We start from the raw sequence: 18,159 nt of genomic DNA on the forward strand, positions 1-18,159 counted from the left end.
TGTAGAAGAGCTGAGTGTAGGCGTTTGTCTCCTTGTGATGTTTCAGTTTATCTGCTTTGATTAACCCTTTAGAACCCAGCGTATCGCCGGCGCTACGTTTTGCATATTGATTTTTGATTGGCTGTAGATTTTAAACCAGATGAGATAGATCGATAATCTTTTTGCATATAAAATCTGGGGAGTTACACTAACATTTCACACATTCACCAGGTCTCAGGGTGCTTTTTCGTTGCAGTGATGGGTCTGTAAAAATACACAATAAAGCGCACACAACAAAACTCTTTATAAACCAGACCAGTATTTGGAGGACTTCTTATGTTGAAATAAGCGTGCTCACGTTGTGGCCATGACCTGTCACATGATTCTTATGTGTCCATACCCGAGAGGCTCCCGTCCCCATCAACAGGATGTGACGTTTTGCCGGGAGTTGTAGTTTTTCATCCGACAACTACAACTGTAGTTTTCGGCTGTAGCCTGCACAGATACGAGCTCTCACTCGTTTCAGTCCCACTTGTTTGTTTTTTTTTTGTTTGTTTTTTTTTTTTAACAAAAACATTCAGACACACAGCCCACACGCACACCAGACATCCACCACGGTCCGTGTACGGATCTGATAATTGGATTTTCTGTTCTGAAACGGGTATTGAAAAACAAAAGAGTGGTTATTTGATTTTCGTTTTAAAATACAAAAATTAAAATTGAAATACAAGGCGTTTTTCCTTTTCTTGATCAAAAAGGGATATACGATTTTTTTTAAAAAATGCTTTGATTTTCGTTTTACATTTAGAATAACAAGAAGGTAAAATCAGTAAGAGACAGAAACGAAAAAAAGGTCAGTTTTTTCATTTTCTGAGACCGGAAGTGGTCATCAGTAAGTTTGGAGCCAAACAGAGTACGGTGCATAGACTGTATATAAATTTTTTTCCGTTAGTTTTCATGGTCAAAATGAGACATCAGGTGGCCGATCTTAAAATGAATCAATATTGATTTTTTTTTATAGAGCGTTAAAGTTTTGCGAAGCCAGGAGGCGGGACTACTTGATTGACAGTCCGGTCTGGAATGATTGACAGGTCCTATGGAGGAGGCAGCAGAGACTCTGTTCTCCTCGTTTGGATTAATTCTGATATAATAACTGTTGGTTTATTTATCGGTGGAGCAGCACTACATTTTCCGCAGACAGTTTTCCTGCCCGTTGGCTTGTTTTAACCAGTTTTCTACCTTCGGCTGATTCTACCAGCAGACACTGAAAGGACTCTGATAGTTCGGTAAGTAAATGTTTATTTTCGTATCGGTGCCGCTTTTAATGCACTTTATATGCAGCTTTAGTGTCAGATGTAATGTGCGCCATGCACTCCAGATGTTGGTGGAGTTTATTTCAGTGTGTGTTGACCAGAGAAGAAAGTTAGCATAGTAAATATTAGCTTTAATGTTAGCGATGCTAACCGAGCTAGCTGCTCAGTCGTAGCCTGGTTAAAGCTAACGTAGCATTAAGCTAACGATGTTTGTGTTGAGTTTCATGTAAACAGCTGAAGTGTGTTGTGTTCCTGTAATGTGGTTCATTAAGTTCATAAAACTGTGGCTGGTTGACATTAATGTGACGTTCAGGAAACTTAAATGTGATTAAAACAGTAACGTTAATGTTCTAGTTGTCAGTAATCAGCTTTAATTTGACACTAAAACAGACTCTGATAGTTTTAAATCACATCAGTTTTATTAATTTGTTGAAAATTGTCTTATTTGTTGTTGTGATGTTGCTGCCGATTCATTAAAAGCAGATGATCCGTGTTGAAGATACGTTTAGTTCTAGTATCAGAAGTACAAGAAGGAAAATGGAAGTTTAGTTCTGCTACATCAAAGATTTCAGGATTAAAATAACTAAATGAGTCTTTATGCCTCAAACTTTATTTTTACAATAAAGAAATAATGAAATAATCACAGATAATAAAAATATAAATAGCAGAGAAAACCTGAGAGAATAATTTCCTGAAAAGTCTGTGAAGGAAAAGCAGCTTTTTATCCTGAAAGATCAGAATCAGCTCCAACATCTGCATCTGACAGCATCAAGTCAACCAGAAAGAAAAGAAAAAAGAAAATGACTTATTTCTGATCACATCTGTTCCGCTGCTCACAGGCTGCTGCTGCTCACATTCTTCACATTTATAGTCCACTTTTAAAAGTTCAGCAGACAAGTGCTCTGCTTTGGAGTGTGACGATGACGTCAGTGATGTGGAGAGTGAAGTTTCCGTTTCACCCACAGTGTGCTTTAGGGCAGCCGGGTCAGACTTGATGTTTAAAATACTGACCGACAGCTCAGATTTAACTGTCTGTAGTTCCGTTTTGATGGGTGTTAAACTTTCACTCAAAGCCACCAGGAACTGGGTCTTTAAAATAACCGCCGTCTCGTTACAGAGTGAAAGTAGCAATTCCTCCTTAAGGTCAGAGATTGCAGCATCTGAGGGCCTCTTCAAAAGAAGACGTAGTTGATGAAGGCGTTCTGGAGCAGGACCAGAAAGACCACGACCAAGCAGCCTTGAGATCTTAGGCATCGTCTCCCTCGGGTGGGTGTCAACGGTGTTCACGGTCAGGTCTGTGGTAATCCCGTCAAAAAACAAAACAGAAAAAAATCTAGATTATAAATCAACATGTAACCAAAGCACTCTGTGTATAACGCCATAGTATAGGATGTAGTTCAGAAAATGTCAAAGTATAGTATACTTTTCAAGAATAACATAGTATGGCCTGTAGTTCATAGTATAGCATGTCGGCAAAAAAACCCAACTGATTATTATGTGGTTCAAAAAGTGCAAAATGATAGGATGTTGCCTAAAATTGTCATGTATGATATGTGGTTCAAAAAATGTCATAGTGCAGTATATTGTCAAAATAGTATGTTTTTCAAGAAAACATCAGAGTATATGTCGTCTAAAAAATGCCATAGAATAATATTTCATTGCACAAGTAAAAGTATAATAATTTTTAAAACTGTTCAAATTCTTATATGTTGCTAAAAAACTAAAAAATCTAAAACACAAAAAAAGTCATAGTGATATGTCAATTTAAAAAGCCTATAGTATATAGTGTCGCCCAACAAACGTCATAGTATAGCATGTCGCTCTAAAAACGTCATAGTATGGCCTTTGGTCCAAAAAACGTCATAGTATAGCATGTTGCTCTAAAAACGTCATAGTATAGCATGTCACTCTAAAAATGTCATAGTATAGCATGTCCCTCTAAAAATGTCATAGTACAGCATGTTGCTCTAAAAACGTCATAGTATAGCATGTCACCCAAAAAATGTCATAGTATAGCATGTCGTCCAAAAAACATCATGGTATAGCATGTCGCTCTAAAAACATAGTATATCCTTTGGTCCAAAAAACATCATAGCATAGTGTGTCATCCAAAAAACATCATAGTATAGCATGTTGCTCTAAAAACGTCATAGTATAGCATGTCACTCTAAAAATGTCATAGTATAGCATGTCGCTCTAAAAACATTATAGTATAGCATGTCGCTCTAAAAATGTCATAGTATAGCATGTCACCCAAAAAACGTCATAGTATAGCATGTCGCTTTAAAAATGTCATAGATAGCATGTCGCTCAAAAAATGTCATAGTATAGCTTTTGGTCTAACAAACGTCATAGTTTAGCATGTCCTTCAACAAAATATCATAGTATAGCATGTCGCTCAAAAAACGTCATTGAATAGCATGTTACTCAAAAAATGTCATTGTATAGCATGTCGCTTTTAAAAATGTCATTGTATAGCCTTTGGTCCAAAAAATGTCACAGCATAGCATGTCTTCCAAAAAAAACATCATAGTATAGCATGTTGTCCAAAAAACATCATAGTTTTGCATGTCGTCCAGAGTATAGCCTTTGGTCTAAAAACGTCATAGTGTAGCATGTCGCTCTAAAAACGTCATAGTATAGCATGTCACCCAAAAAAACGTCAGAGTATAGCATGTCGCTCTAAAAACGTCAGAGTATAGCATGTCGTCCAAAAAACGTCATCGTATAGCATGTCGTTTTTGAAACATCACAGTATAGCATGTCGCTCTAAAAACGTAATAGCATAGCATGTCGCTCTAAGAATGTCATACTATAGCATGTCGATCTAAAAACGTCAGAGTATAGCGTGTCGTCCAAAAAACGTCATCGTATAGCATGTCGTTTTTGAAACATCACAGTATAGCATGTCGCTCTAAAAACGTAATAGCATAGCATGTCGCTCTAAGAATGTCATACTATAGCATGTCGATCTAAAAACGTCATAGTATAGCATGTTGCTCTAAAAACGTGATAGTATAGCATGTTGTCCAAAAAACTTCATCGTATAGCATGTCATTTTTGAAACATCACAGTATAGCATGTCGCTCTAAAAACGTAATAGCATAGCATGTTGCTCTTGAAACGTCACAGTATAGCATGTTGCTCTAAAAACGTCATAGCATAGCATGTCGCTCTAAAAACGTCATACTATAGCATGTCGCTCTTAAAAATGTCATAGTATAGCCTTTAGTCCACAAAACGTCATAGTATAACATGTCGTCCAAAGAACATAGTATAGCATGTCACTCTTAATACGTCATAGTATTAGCATGTTGCTCTAAAAACGTCATAGTATAGCATGTCGCTCTAAAAACTTCGTAGTATAGCATGTCGCCCAAAAAACGTCACAGTATAGCATGTCGTCCAAAAAACGTCATCGTATAGCATGTCGCTCTAAAAACGTCATAGTACAGCATGTCGCTGTAAAAGCGTCATAGCATAGCATGTCGTCCAAAAAACGTCATCGTATAGCATGTCGCTCTTGAAACGTCATCGTATAGCATGTCACTCTTGAAACGTCACAGTATAGCATGTCGCTCTAAAAACGTCATAGTACATGTCGCTCTAAAAACGTCATAGTATAGCATGTCGCTCTAAAAACGTCATAGTACAACATGTCGCTCTAAAAACATCATAGTATAGCATGTCCCTCTTGAAACGTCATAGTATAGCATGTCGCCCAAAAAACGTCATAATATAGCATCTCGCTCTTGAAACGTCACAGTATAGCATGTTGCTCTAAAAACGTCATAGTATAGCCTTTGGTCCAAACAACGTCATAGTATAGCATGTCGTCCAAAGAACATCATAGTACAGCATGTCGCTCTAAAAACGTCATAGTATAGCCTTTGGTCCACAAAACGTTGTTTTGTCCCGGCTGTCTGAAGTAGGTGAGGAGCAACACCAAAACAGTTCAAACACTTGTTTCCAGAGGGTTAGACGAGTATTTATTTGAAAGACTAAGTTTACAACAACACAACATGCGAGGAGGTTAAAAGCAAATGGTGTTAATAAAATAAAAATAAATAAACAGAACTAAAAGTGAACTTCACGTTGACATTGATGGGCATTACAACCAGGAACAAAGTAAAAGATAATCAATACGAAAAAACCTCCTCCTGTTCACCTCTTCAAGCCCAAAAACACACCGCAGTAGCATCCTAAACTAAAATTACCAATGGGTTTCCTGTTTTCCTTTCTGAACAATTCAAAGGTCCCTCTCTATCTCCCAGACATCCACCAGCCACTGGAACACATCTCCAAAGTTCTGCAAGGCCAGCTCAGCTTCCCCTCAGAAGAAGTGCCACCACCTGTCAGATGAAGGAGCCTTTTGAGAGGCAGCTGGCATCGTGACTGGACTGTACTTTGGTCTGTTCCAATCCAGCTTCAGCTCCAGAGACGGCAGGCGGGACGAGTCAACGGAGGCCGGGTGGACGAAGGCATGCAGCTGAGTACAATCCAGAAACAACAGAGGAGGAGTGCAGCAGCCCAGAGCCAGAACAAGCAGAGTAGCATCGTATGTCTCTTAGAAAACATCATAGTACAGCCTTTGGTATGAAAAAACACCATCATATACATCGTATATTGTACAAATAACAAGTCAAAGGAAAGAGACATACATTGTAGAATTGTAGTAATTGTGGGCTGACTGATTTACTGATTATCAGTATTTTATTTTTTACTGATTTACGGTAATAAATACATTTAAAAATGGCACTACTTTGGCTCTGAACCTTAATCTACCTGTGGTCGCTCTGTCTTCTGGAGTGATTTGATTGGTTATGCGTCACAAATAAAACTCCTTTAACTTAACATCTGTAAACAAAACAAAAACGTATCAACAAAGTTTCCTGTAAGAGTTTGTGTTCTTCTAAGTTTAACTCCAAGATTTTAAATATTTTCATTTACTGCAAATGAATATCGACTCTAAATGTCTCAGTAATAATCATTATCAGCCTTAAAAACCCACAAAACACCCCTCTATACTCGACCACACTTAGTACAGTCCGGTTCCCCCTTCTATAAATCTGCTTGGAATCTTCCACTTCCTGTTTGTCAAAGTAGCCTTCTACCTGGACAGGTTTTGTTGGAGCTCATGCAGCAAACATTTTGGGTAACTGCACTTTAATATGGATGGATGACACTGAATTAGAGTCTGTTTTCATGAGACTGAGTTCAGATGTGTAGCTCTGTCATTAAATAGGAAATTATTTCTCTGAATTCACAGAAGAAAGTCTGAAATGTTTGCTAGGTTAGCGTCCCACATGTTCTTTGGCTCAGCTAAAGCTAACTCTCTCCAACTTCTGGATCTCTTGAGTTGCTTGTTAAAATATCTTGCAGTAGGTGCTGAAGCTCAGAAAGTCTGAGATGTTTGTTCAAAATAAGCTCATTCTCAAGTCTTATCTGAATTGTCCTCTTTTGTTTGAACTTTCCCTAAACTTAGGAGTTAATGACAGAACAGCACATCCAGACTCAGTCTCATTTATGTAGAGGTTAAACTTCAGTGTCATTCATTGATGTTAAAGTGCAGTTTTTCAAATGTTTGTTGCACATGCTCCCGACCAAACCAGTCCAGGTGGAAGAAGATGTGAAGTGAAAGCTCCAGAGGATGAATATCACACATTTACGTTGGAAATAAATGTCCTTTAATTAGACATTGTCATGCAAAAGTTGGATTTCCCTTTAATGATGTTCAAATCTTTGTTGAGTGCTTTGTTGATGTTGGTTTCTAAATGTTTTTTGACACTCGGCCCCAAAGATTAAAACCTTCTATGGCTCACAAGCTGCAACAATTCACACATTATCAACTATCTTTCTGACTAAACTAAGATAAAAAGTGAAAAACTGCCTGTTTCCTGCATCATGAATGTAAATCTTTTTGGGTTTTATGACAGTAAACTGAATATATTTGGGTTTGACATTTTATAAACCAAAACAAGAAATGAATTACTGGAGAAAACAATGAACAGATTAATGGACAAAGAAAATGTGTTTTCCAGCATATATGGCTGACTTACTCCAACATTACAAGATACATACATTTTTAATTCAATTTTATTTATATGACGACAATTACAGGCTTTATTTTTATATTTTTTTGTCATATTTAAAATATGACAGTAAGAAATTTTAACATCTTGACTAATCCAATTTATTATTTGGTTTTTAAGAGACTAATGGACAATTAAAATAAGTTTCTCCACTAAAACTAATAAACATGAGGTCAAATAGAAGGAACAGTTTTAAATACTGCAGTCCCACGATGACAAGAATAAAGTTTGTCAACAAAAACTAAATCTGCTGGTGGATTCCATTAAAGTCCTAATAAATGATAATAAAGTGTGATACTAAAGGTTTGTGGTGCTAAAAATGTCTAAGTAAAGATATCAAGTTGAACATCTGGATGGAGGTTGATAAAAGTTGACCTTCTTTCATTTCTCTGGAGCGACTCCATGGATTTTATGGATGGTGGTTAAAGACCTGCTCTTCTAGTCGTCTTCCTTCTAGTAGCTGTAAAAAGTCAGTCCATCCTGGCCGACTTCAACACCTCTTCATGACGACTTGTTCTGCCTCCGTCCTGGTGGAAACTCCAGAAACTGGGGAAAACCCGTGGAGACTCGAAGAACTCGTGGAGACTCGAAGAACTCGTCGGGCGGGGGAAGGTGTGGTGGGTGGTGGGGGAGTAGAGGGGGGAGACCGCCACCCACCTCCCCGCCTACTCTCCGCCTTGACTCCACCCAGACTCCGCCTTGGCTCCACCCATGTGGTCACTTCACGAACTACGATGCCAAAGGGACGACGAATTTATTTCTTTTCATCTGATCTGTAGCTCAGTGAGTTAAGGATTTGCCTATGGAGCTGCAGGTCGCTGGTTCAAGACCAGACCCTTCTTAAGTTTTATCAAAATCCTGACAAAGACAAAGAAAGAAAATTGCCAGTGGTGGGTCTTGAACCTGCGACCCTCCGCTTGGTAGTCCTCTTCTTATCCTCCTGAGCTACTCGCTCAGATACCAATTCTTCTTTTTTTTGCGCATTTATCATCTATTTTTTGTCATTTTCGAGTTTTTTTTTTACTCGAGTCTCGACTCGACCGTTTTTCTCAGGAGGTTGGACTTCAGCCTTTGTGCTGGAGGGTTGAACCCTCAGTTCCAAGACTTTCCAAAGCCTCCACACCTCCCGAGTCCTCAGGACCTGAGCTTTCACACAGTCTGAGGGCTGAAATTTTTGAAGTCCCACAGTAGTTCTCTGTTAGATTGAACTTTCAGACAGTCCAAGGACTGAAATCTTCTCAGTTCCTGAGTACTTCTCTGTTAGTTTGAACCTTCAGACAGTCTGAGGGCTGAAATTTTTGAAGTCCCACAGTAGTTCTCTGTTAGATTTAACTTTCAGACAGTCCAAGGACTGAAATCTTCTCAGTTCCTGAGTACTTCTCTGTTAGTTTGAACCTTCAGACAGTCTGAGGACTGAAATCTTAGAAGTTCTTGAGTAGTTCTCTGTTAGTTTGAACCTTCAGACAGTCTGAGGGCTGAAATTTTAAAAGTTTCTCAGTACTTCTCTGTTAGTTTGAACTTTGTGGTTAACAGAAGCCTTAAAACTTGTGACCATGAGTCTTGATTTCACATTTAGACCATCCATCTGAGTTCTTCTCAGACCTTCACCTGTGGGTTTTTTAGAAATCCTCAACAAACTTTGATTCTCTTCACTGAACAGGAAAGTTTGTGGAGATCAGAAGTTAACATTAGTTTGATCAATGCCTTCAACTACTAGCAGACTTTATCTGGAAAGCAGTTTTCTGAAATGAGTTCTTAGTAAATCTGTCCACAATCAAACCAAGAACATAGAAAGAGGAAATGTTTGAAGAAACAACTTGATGTTTTCATTTCAGACTAGAAAACACTTCAAGACCTTTATCTGTTTTTGCTTTTTTGATCGTTTTATTGTCTCTTCTGTTTAATTTGATCTTCTAAAGTCTAACTGGTGTCTTTTCAAATGTTTTGTCTTCTTCTTAAATGTTTAGTTTTGCTCTTTTCTCACCTTTTATTCTTTTCTAATGTCTGATTTGATTTCCAAATGTTTTGTCTTTTTAATGTTTGTTGTTTTTTCAAATGTTTTATCAGCTTGTTTGAAAAATTTTCCTTTTCTTTCCCCGTGTTTAATTTTTCGATTAAATTTTTAAGGTTTTTCTTTTTAAATGTTTTACCACCTTTTAATGTTTAATTTTCTTTTTAAATGCTTCATTGTATTTTCTGTTTAATTCCTATTTAAAGTTTTATTGTCTTTAAGATTTAATTTTCTAATTAAACATTGAATTTTTAATTCAATGTTTTCTCTTTTTAAAGGTTTAATAATCTAATTTAATGTTTTGTATTTTTAAAAAAAAAGCTTAATATTCTTGTTTAATTTTATTTTTCAAATGTTTAATTATCTAAAATATTTCATCTTTAATGTTTCATATTTTTGTTTAAAAAATTTTGTTTAATTTCATAATTACATGTTTTGTACCTTCTGTTTAATTATTTAATTAAATATTTGTTTAATATAATTTAATTGTATTTAATATTTAATTTTCTTTCTAAAAGTTCGTTGGATTAAATGTTTTTGTGCTTTAATTGCTTTCTTAAAATGTAGTTTATTTCTTTAATCTTTTTTTCTGTCAAGATTTTAACCTCAACCTTAGAAATGAAACAAACCCTTAAATCACAATGAAAATACTTCTGTTGTCACAATCATGAGTTAGTCAGTTATTCAGTTTATCAGTTCAGCTTTATTTGTTTAGCACCTTTCACACAGATGACAAAACTAAACAAGCAGAGAAAAAACTATGCTAAAACTAGGATTAAAACTCAAAAACATTTTTTAAAAAAATATTTAACATCGTAATAAAACGTGTCCAGGGGATGGAGGGAGTTTATTGAAGTCTTCTTGGGCTCACATGGGAAATCATTTAAAATATAAACTTGATATTCAGTCTAAGGAAACTGCAGAGCGACAGAAGAACCAACAATATCTCCTGTTTTCTCCTTTAATGAGTCGACTCTTCTTGTGCTTTCAGACCAAAGAACTACAGACTCTTCACAACCTGCTCAAACTCTTGGTACAGGACTTCACCACACGGGTCAAGAAGGTTTCCATCTAATTTCTACTCTGAAGCTCACCTTCTCCTGCTCAAACTGCTGACAAATGTTTCTGCTGCTCTAAAGTCTGCTCTCCAGAACTTCCTAAAAACTCTCAAAGTCTCTTCTGCTGCAGGTTGCTTTGTAGAACTGTTCCAGAAAACCTCACTAAACCACATGGAGGGGCCTCAAGATAGTCGTCTAAATGAAACCGTACAAAAACCAAACTAGCACAACCCAAACGCTAAAGTCTCCTGCAGCCTACCAGAGAACCTCTGAGAACAGAGAATCAGGACAGGAACTCTTACCTTCTGGACAACCACCCTTGGTTCACAAACAAGAATACAGAATGTGTCTGACCAAAAACCTCTAAAGACTCACTACACCCAAGATAAAGACACAACTCAGCTGCACCAAATCCACTAATCACTGCACAGATTAGCACCATGTGCTAACTGTGGCTAAAGAACCACATTTACCAAGACAACTATCCAGTACAAAGCCCTAAAACACACCAAGAAACACATTAAAGCCTATTTTACTGCTGGAAGCTGCAAGCCAACGCCTAAAGAACAAACTAAACCAACAGAGCCAAACCCGGTTCTGTGGTGAAGAGAAGCAGAGGAAATGTTTGTCTGCAGCTAAATAAAGCAGGAAGACACTGAGCTGCTCAGGTGTTCCTGATAACACCAAGCTGCTCAGGTGTTCCTGATAACACCTAGCAGCCACCTGGACAGCCAATAGGAACACAGCTTACTGGAAGTCCAGAGGGCTGGGTTAGTGAAAGAAATTTAGTTTAAAGTTGAAGCAGAAAGTTAATAAAGAAAGTTGAAAACCACCTTCTGATACCTGAAATCTCTGAGTTTTCACACAAAGAACAGCCTGAACATGTCAAACTGGTTCCATAATAGAACCATCATTGTAAAAACGTCATAGTATGGTGTGTTGCTCAAAAAACATTAGGACCCGGCTGTCTAAGGTTGCCGAGGAGCAACACAAAAACAGGACAAACGCTGGTTTCCAGGGGGTTAGGAGGCGAGTTATTTGAAAGAGTACGTTTACAACAACACAACATGTGAGCAGAAAAATCACAAAGTCTGTCTTTAGTTCAGCTGAAAATACTAGTTTTTGTTTGTTTTTGTCAATCTAAAAACTAAACTGTTAACAGCGGTGTAAAGAAGCAAACACACAGGCATAGATTAGGACTCAAACTAGATTTATTTTAGAAAACAACTTAGAGGCATTTGTTCACACATGTGGCTGAATAGGAGGCCGTCCAATCAGATTTGAGGTCTTCACTCTGTAGGTTGTTTGTTTGGTGAGACTCTTGGACCTCCATCAGCTGATGTGGATGTTTGATGGTCTTCTTCTCTAGTGCCAGATGATTCATCCATGAATTCAGCAGCTACAGACTGAAATGAAGCTCATGATGCTGTTATTGAATTCCTGTTCCAGATCAAATGTTCAGAGCTCACCTTGAATGCAGCTGTCTGCTGTCTGATAGTTTTTCTCATTGTAGTCTTCAATAAAGTCTTTTTCCTCATGTCAGGATGTGGTGAGACTCTTTCTCAGTCTCTGCAGACGTCCCTCATTGTGCATCTCCAGAGAAGAAACAGAAAAACTGATCACTGCTTCAGCATCACAAACGCTCTCCAGCATTGAGAGTGTTTTAGGAATTCATTCATTGTGTTGTGAACTTTGAAGGAGCAGAAACTTTACAGCTGCCAAAGATATGAGCTCCAATTCTGGATGTTTTAGGAAATGAAGTTCATCAAATGAACACTTGATTATTGCTGATAACACTCATTAAATTACTGAAGAAATCCAACATAAAAACCTGTAAACTCTCAGGCAGCTTTTGTTAAAGTTTGTCTATAATTCTATCATCAAGTTCTGGAACCAGGACTCTGCAGAAGTTCCTTCAATCAGATACTTGTGTGTTTCTATTTAAGGCCTCAGGTTTAAACGTACAGCAGAGGATTAGAAAGGAGTGATTTTAATATTTAAATCAGTAAATGTTTGGCGTGAAAATTATTAAAATTTTGATTTAGATAGATTTGTGTCAAATACTATTGTAGAGTCTCACTTAAATATATCCAAATGAGTTCAGTGTATTTACATTTTATAGAATATTTGATTTCTTAATCTCAATACTGTAGGGTCTGACCCTAAATATTATAATAATGATGTCGATTTAAATCATATTTTAGTGCAGAGTCATAAACTTTAATCAGTTAAACTTACATAAATATCCCTGTACAATCTTAACCTGAACATTCATATTATTGAGGTAAATTTACATAAATCATGATATTCTAGAGTCTTAACTGGAATATTTCTAACATTAATCTTTTTGTATTGTGCTGATAAACAACAATAACCCGACTTTCAGATAATATTTGTTGTCTGTGATTGTGAGACTAAATTCCTCCACATTCTGGAACTGGACTGCATTTCCCAAAATGGAAACATGGACAGAATTTAACACTCATGTATCCATGGCAACGCTAACATTTCTGCTTCTTACCAAAGTTCACAACACAAGTAAAGATTTTAATGTAAAACTTCAGGGATGACTGCTGACCATAAGTATTCTGATCAATACTTCATGATCAATATCAGGACAGATGTTACAACTCCAGCTGTTGCATTAGACTGCAGTTATTCACAGAGAAATTAAAACATCACATTCCTCATAAAAACTAGATGGGACTTTTATTAAATAAAGTGTTGGTGAATAAACAGTGTAAAAAGTGCAAAGCAGCTCCATTAAATCAGGAGATGTGAGACTTCCACAGCATGGATCACCATCTGCTGTGTTGATTCATAGCTGAATGTCAGAATGAACTGAGCTAGAAAAGCTGCTTTGAGCTGCAACATTACGGTCTGACAATCCAACACCATCACAGTTTTCATCTGGTTGTTTTGCTCCAACATGCTGTGAAGTTCAGTTTTTACCTGAATCAATACAGAGATTCTATTTCCAACTAAGACTGGAATAAAAATTAGAATGTTATGAGGTTATTAATGCAACTAAATCCTTTCAGATGGAAGGATTTACTTCTAAGTTCTAATTCAAGTTTCAGTTGGAGCACATTGCATTCACAAAGAAAAACAGCGATACCTTCATAGCAACATTTAATAAACCTAAAGCTTCCCTGTTGGCTCATTGGTGGAGTTTGTTACTGAGCATCTGAACCTTAAATCCAGTGAGACGACCATCTTCAGTCGAGGCCAGTCAGAGAACTTCAAGACCTTCCATCAGCTGGACCAGATGTGGCATCATCTCCCTCTGAACATCTGGATGACAGGAGAAAAGACAGAAATCAAACACAGATCACAGAAATACAATTTATTCACTTTCATCATATTATAAAAGTAGCATGAACTTTATTAAAACTTGACAACATCAGTAATGAAAGTAAATGTTTTTATCTCGTGTTGAAGCTAAATTTAAAGTCAATTTTAATGACAGTTTATCCTGAGAGGAGTGAGAATGGAGCTTTTCTTTCCTTTTTACAATATTCCCTCAAAATATTCTGTTTATTATTGGCTTTAGAAGCATTTTTCTTTATTTATTTTTAGATACCTCAGACTGATGCACTTTGCTGGTTTGCAGATAATTTCATGTACAATGACAATAAAGATCTTCTATTATAACATATTTTGCTAAAACAAGAACTGCAAACCTTCTCAACCATCTCTCAGGCTGCAAAATTCCAACTGCGACCAAGAATTATCTGATGTAGTTATTATTATAATCTTTACTGAACCAGCCCTGGAATTAATAAAAATCTGTATATGGATATGATTTTCTCTGATGGGACCACTATGGAAGCCGTAGTAACAATTAACTATCCTTTGAAGGGAAAGATTAGGTCTTCTTCAGGTGGATTAAAAACAATGCTCTCCCTTTAAAAAAAAAAAATGCATACAATAAAGTAAATGTCTTCTGCACTGCACACATACTACACTTTTGTATAACTCTGGATGTCAGAGTAAAGGCAGACAGATCCACTGATCAGCCACAACATTCTGACCACTGACAGCTGAAGAGAACAACATGCATCATCTTGTTCTAATGCAACGTTCTGCTGGGAAACCTTGACATTCATGTGGATGTTTGACATGTACCACCACCTAAACACTGCAGGACAAACAACCCCCTAGTCTCCATGGCAACAGCAGTCCTTGATGCCAGCTGCCACCCTCAGCAGGACAAACAAACTGCTCAGGAGTGGTCCGAGGAACACGACAGAGCTAAGCTGTTCACCTGGGTTCCACACTCCCCACATCCAGATCTGATTGAGCATCTGTGGGATGGTCCAGGATCAGCCTGGTCTAGGTAGGACCCACCCTGCAACCCACAGGATCCACAGAATCCACAGGACATCCTCAGAGGTTCTGATGAACCACTGGGTCAGAGGAGTTTTAGCAGCATAAAGGGACCAACACAGTATTAGTCAGGTGGTCAGAATGTTATACTGTTATATTGTCATGTTGATTATATGATCAGTAAATGTTACCATCAATTATAACGTCCACATTGATCAGGAAAAAAAAACTATCAGTTTATTCAGAAACTGTGGGGTTAAACCTAAAAACACAGACCTCAACAGCAGTTTGTTTCAAAGCAGAACACCAGCTGGTTTTCACTAAAGAAGCTTTCAGAGCAACAATTAAATGACAGTTTTGTTCTCAATAAGTTCAGAGTAAATAATGTACACACATCAGGAAAAGAAAAACTTTTATAAATATTTCATTTGTATAAGTACTTCTATACATATAGATTCCTCTTTCTAAGTTTGATCAAATCACGATAACTCTGTGTCCTGTTGTACGATGTTTTCCCAACAGATGGCACTACCCTCATGAATGGAGCATCAACAAGTGACGTCTACAACACAACAGAAATGTCTGGAAGCCAGTGGCCACCACTTTGAGCAGCTCTTGTAATTGTTGAGACCAAAGATAACTTTTATTAATCTCGTGATGTCTGAATAAATTTGGTATTGAAATATTTATGTAAGTTTTTCTTTTCCTGATGTGTGTAAACATTATTTTGGCTGACTCTGTATAATGGGTTTCTGACAGGTCACCAGGCAACATCTTTTTATAATAATGACAAACATACCTGCATTCTACAGGAGTGATTTTCCTCATGTGCAGGTAAAGATGTGTGAGGAGCTTAGAGATGACAGGAGCAGGAGTCATCCTCACTAATTCAGCTTCCACCTAGAAACAGAAAGACCACAAACAAAAACACAGATATACTCTCAAACATTCAACCTCACAGCCTCAAAATATCTGTTTAGAAAGTGTTGTGTTTCTAAATTCTGCTGAAAGCATTGACAGACATTCTCTTACAAGGTTGTGTAAAAAGCAGCCTGTCCTCTGAGCTCCTGAGAAATCTTCCTGAACAAAGTTTCTACGTGTGAATCAGCTCAACAAAAACTAAAGCCTCAGTCAGAGATAACAGGTATTGCAAATTATAAAGAACTTTCTTTGTTAACTCAGACTTTGTGCTTCAACCTCACATAAAAAGGGGAGTTTAACTTGTCAGGTGACTGAAAATGAACGGCTTGTGCAGCTCTAGATCCAAAAGTAGGATGTTTCAACTCATGTTTTACTACAAATACACACAGTAATATATAAATACAATGGCTGGTTGTTAGTTTATGCACTATTAATGTCATTTTATATACTGGATTGAACTGGAGCAGTGGAAGAGAGAAGGAATTTAATGAAATTATGGAGATTCAGAGAGGTAATGTTGCGCAATGTTAAGCGCAGTTTAATTCAAACCAGCTGAATGTTAAACTTCAGTGCAGCTCAACGGGTTTCAGTTAACCTTAAAGTAAAACAACTTTCTTAAAAGCTAAAATACACAGCAGAGAAATACAGGTTGAGAATGTCATTCTAATAATGAGGGACAGCTGCGACAGCAACTAACACAGGTGTTCAGCGGTAAGTTAGCCACCTGTGTTAATTAGCCCGCTAGCTAACTTAGCCGCTTAGCTAGCTAACGCGTCCAGACCAACTGCTCAAACATAACAAAACACAACTCTTCACAAGTCACTGACTTAACGTACAACAAAACAACGCTACAGGTTAGAAGTATTTATCTTCCTACCGTGTTTTACTCCAAAAACAAGGTCAACAGCAGCCAGAGATGCTACCAGACGTGTCGACCATAGACATACACAGCAGACTAGACACGCTAGCGCGCTGTCTCCTATATTATCTATGGTCTGACCAATCACTGCTCTCTGGCTCCGCCCTCTGAGAATCTTGTTGTCGTTTGGCTCCACACTTGCTGATGACCACTTCCGGTCTCAGAAAATGAACAAAACGGACATTTTTTCGTGTCTGTCTCTTACTGATTTTACTTTCTTGTTATTCTAAATATAAAACGAAAATCAAAGCATTTTTTTAAAAAATCGTATATCCCTTTTTGATCATGAAAAGGAAAAACGCCTTGTATTTCAATTTTAATTTTTGTATTTTAAAACGAAAATCAAATAACCACTCGTTTTTTGTTTTTCAATAACCGTTTCAAAACGGAAAATCCAGTTACCAGATCCGTACACGGACCCACCACACACACCTTTGACACACTTCCACACATTAGTTGAGGAACCGCAAAAACCTGGTCGCGCCAAACTATTTTACATCTGGCGAAGCTCTCCAGCAAACTACAGCGTCGGATGAAGAGTCCAGCCACTCATCTGGCCCGGATTCTGCCACCAGCGCGGATGAAGCCGATCTTATCGAAGGAATTGATCATTCCAGTGACATGTAAGTCTGTATTCATGAGAAGTTGTTTGTTTTGAGTTGGAGAAAAGTAAAGAAAGTATAATATACATGTAACGCCGCCGAAAGCATTCCGCGCAAAATACGCATCATTTTTACAAGTCATGTGCTGCGCACAGCTAACGTACCACGTAACTTTTTCTGTGTGCAGCATTTACAATGTTGGGAAGGAGGAGGAGGAGGAAGAGGAGAGAATGGAGGTCTCCTGCTGTCCTGGTACCCCAGCGAGAGGTAGAGGGACAGACCGTCCTCCAGCCAGGAGACGCTGCAGCAGCCGCTCCACCAGCGAGCGCTCCGGGCCAGAGGCGCTCCCTACAGCTGGCTGGAAAACTGAGAAGGAACCTGACAGCTTACCTTCTCTGCCACATTTCCTGCCTGCCGAAAAGGAGGCCAGGTGTCCAGCCACCTCTGTCAGAATATGTGGACAGCCCTTCTCCATCAGACCTGTCCAAGTACTTGGACCAGGAGACCATTAAAATACTGTTTGATTCAACTCAGTAAAAACGATTTTCTTTTATTTTCAAATGCACTTTTTATGGTCTGACCATGGTTTTGTACATAAAATCTGTGTGTTCATAAGTATCTGGCACACTTAGAAATTTGATTGCACTATTGTAAATAATTTGTTTTGATGTTGATGTTGTCTCTTTGCAAATTTTGCAGTTTTGTTTATTTTCGGGTTTTTTTTACAGGTTACATAATTGACCATATCTCAAAAAGCAAATTATGTACAGACTCCAAATAAATTTCCTGTGGTTCCAAAGGATATTGTGCAACTTTTTCACATTTACAAATTTGAGGGATACAGCTATGCAATTTCTGTATTTTGAAATATATGTGAAAAAAACAAAAACGATTTTCATTTTTTTAAGGTTTATTGCACTTTTAAGCAATTTTTT

The 18,159-nt window shown here is 37.6% G+C and overlaps 1 long non-coding RNA gene across 2 annotated transcripts; it reads right to left on the reverse strand.

The window, feature by feature from the left end:
* Positions 1 to 11,643: 11,643 nt before the first annotated feature.
* On the reverse strand, positions 11,644 to 17,517 carry LOC129349606 (uncharacterized). Of its 2 annotated transcripts, none has more exons than XR_008602668.1 (4): positions 17,389 to 17,517; positions 15,582 to 15,682; positions 11,923 to 13,747; positions 11,644 to 11,859 (listed from the first exon to the last, which is right to left on the reverse strand). It is a non-coding gene; the product is annotated as an uncharacterized LOC129349606 (long non-coding RNA). The 2 variants fall into 2 exon arrangements; XR_008602667.1 differs by lacking the exon at positions 17,389 to 17,517 and adding an exon at positions 16,581 to 16,628.
* Between the last annotated feature and the right edge of the window lie 642 nt (positions 17,518 to 18,159).

This window comes from Amphiprion ocellaris, chromosome 9 (assembly GCF_022539595.1).
Source record: "Amphiprion ocellaris isolate individual 3 ecotype Okinawa chromosome 9, ASM2253959v1, whole genome shotgun sequence".
Taxonomy (NCBI): Eukaryota; Metazoa; Chordata; class Actinopteri; family Pomacentridae; genus Amphiprion; species Amphiprion ocellaris.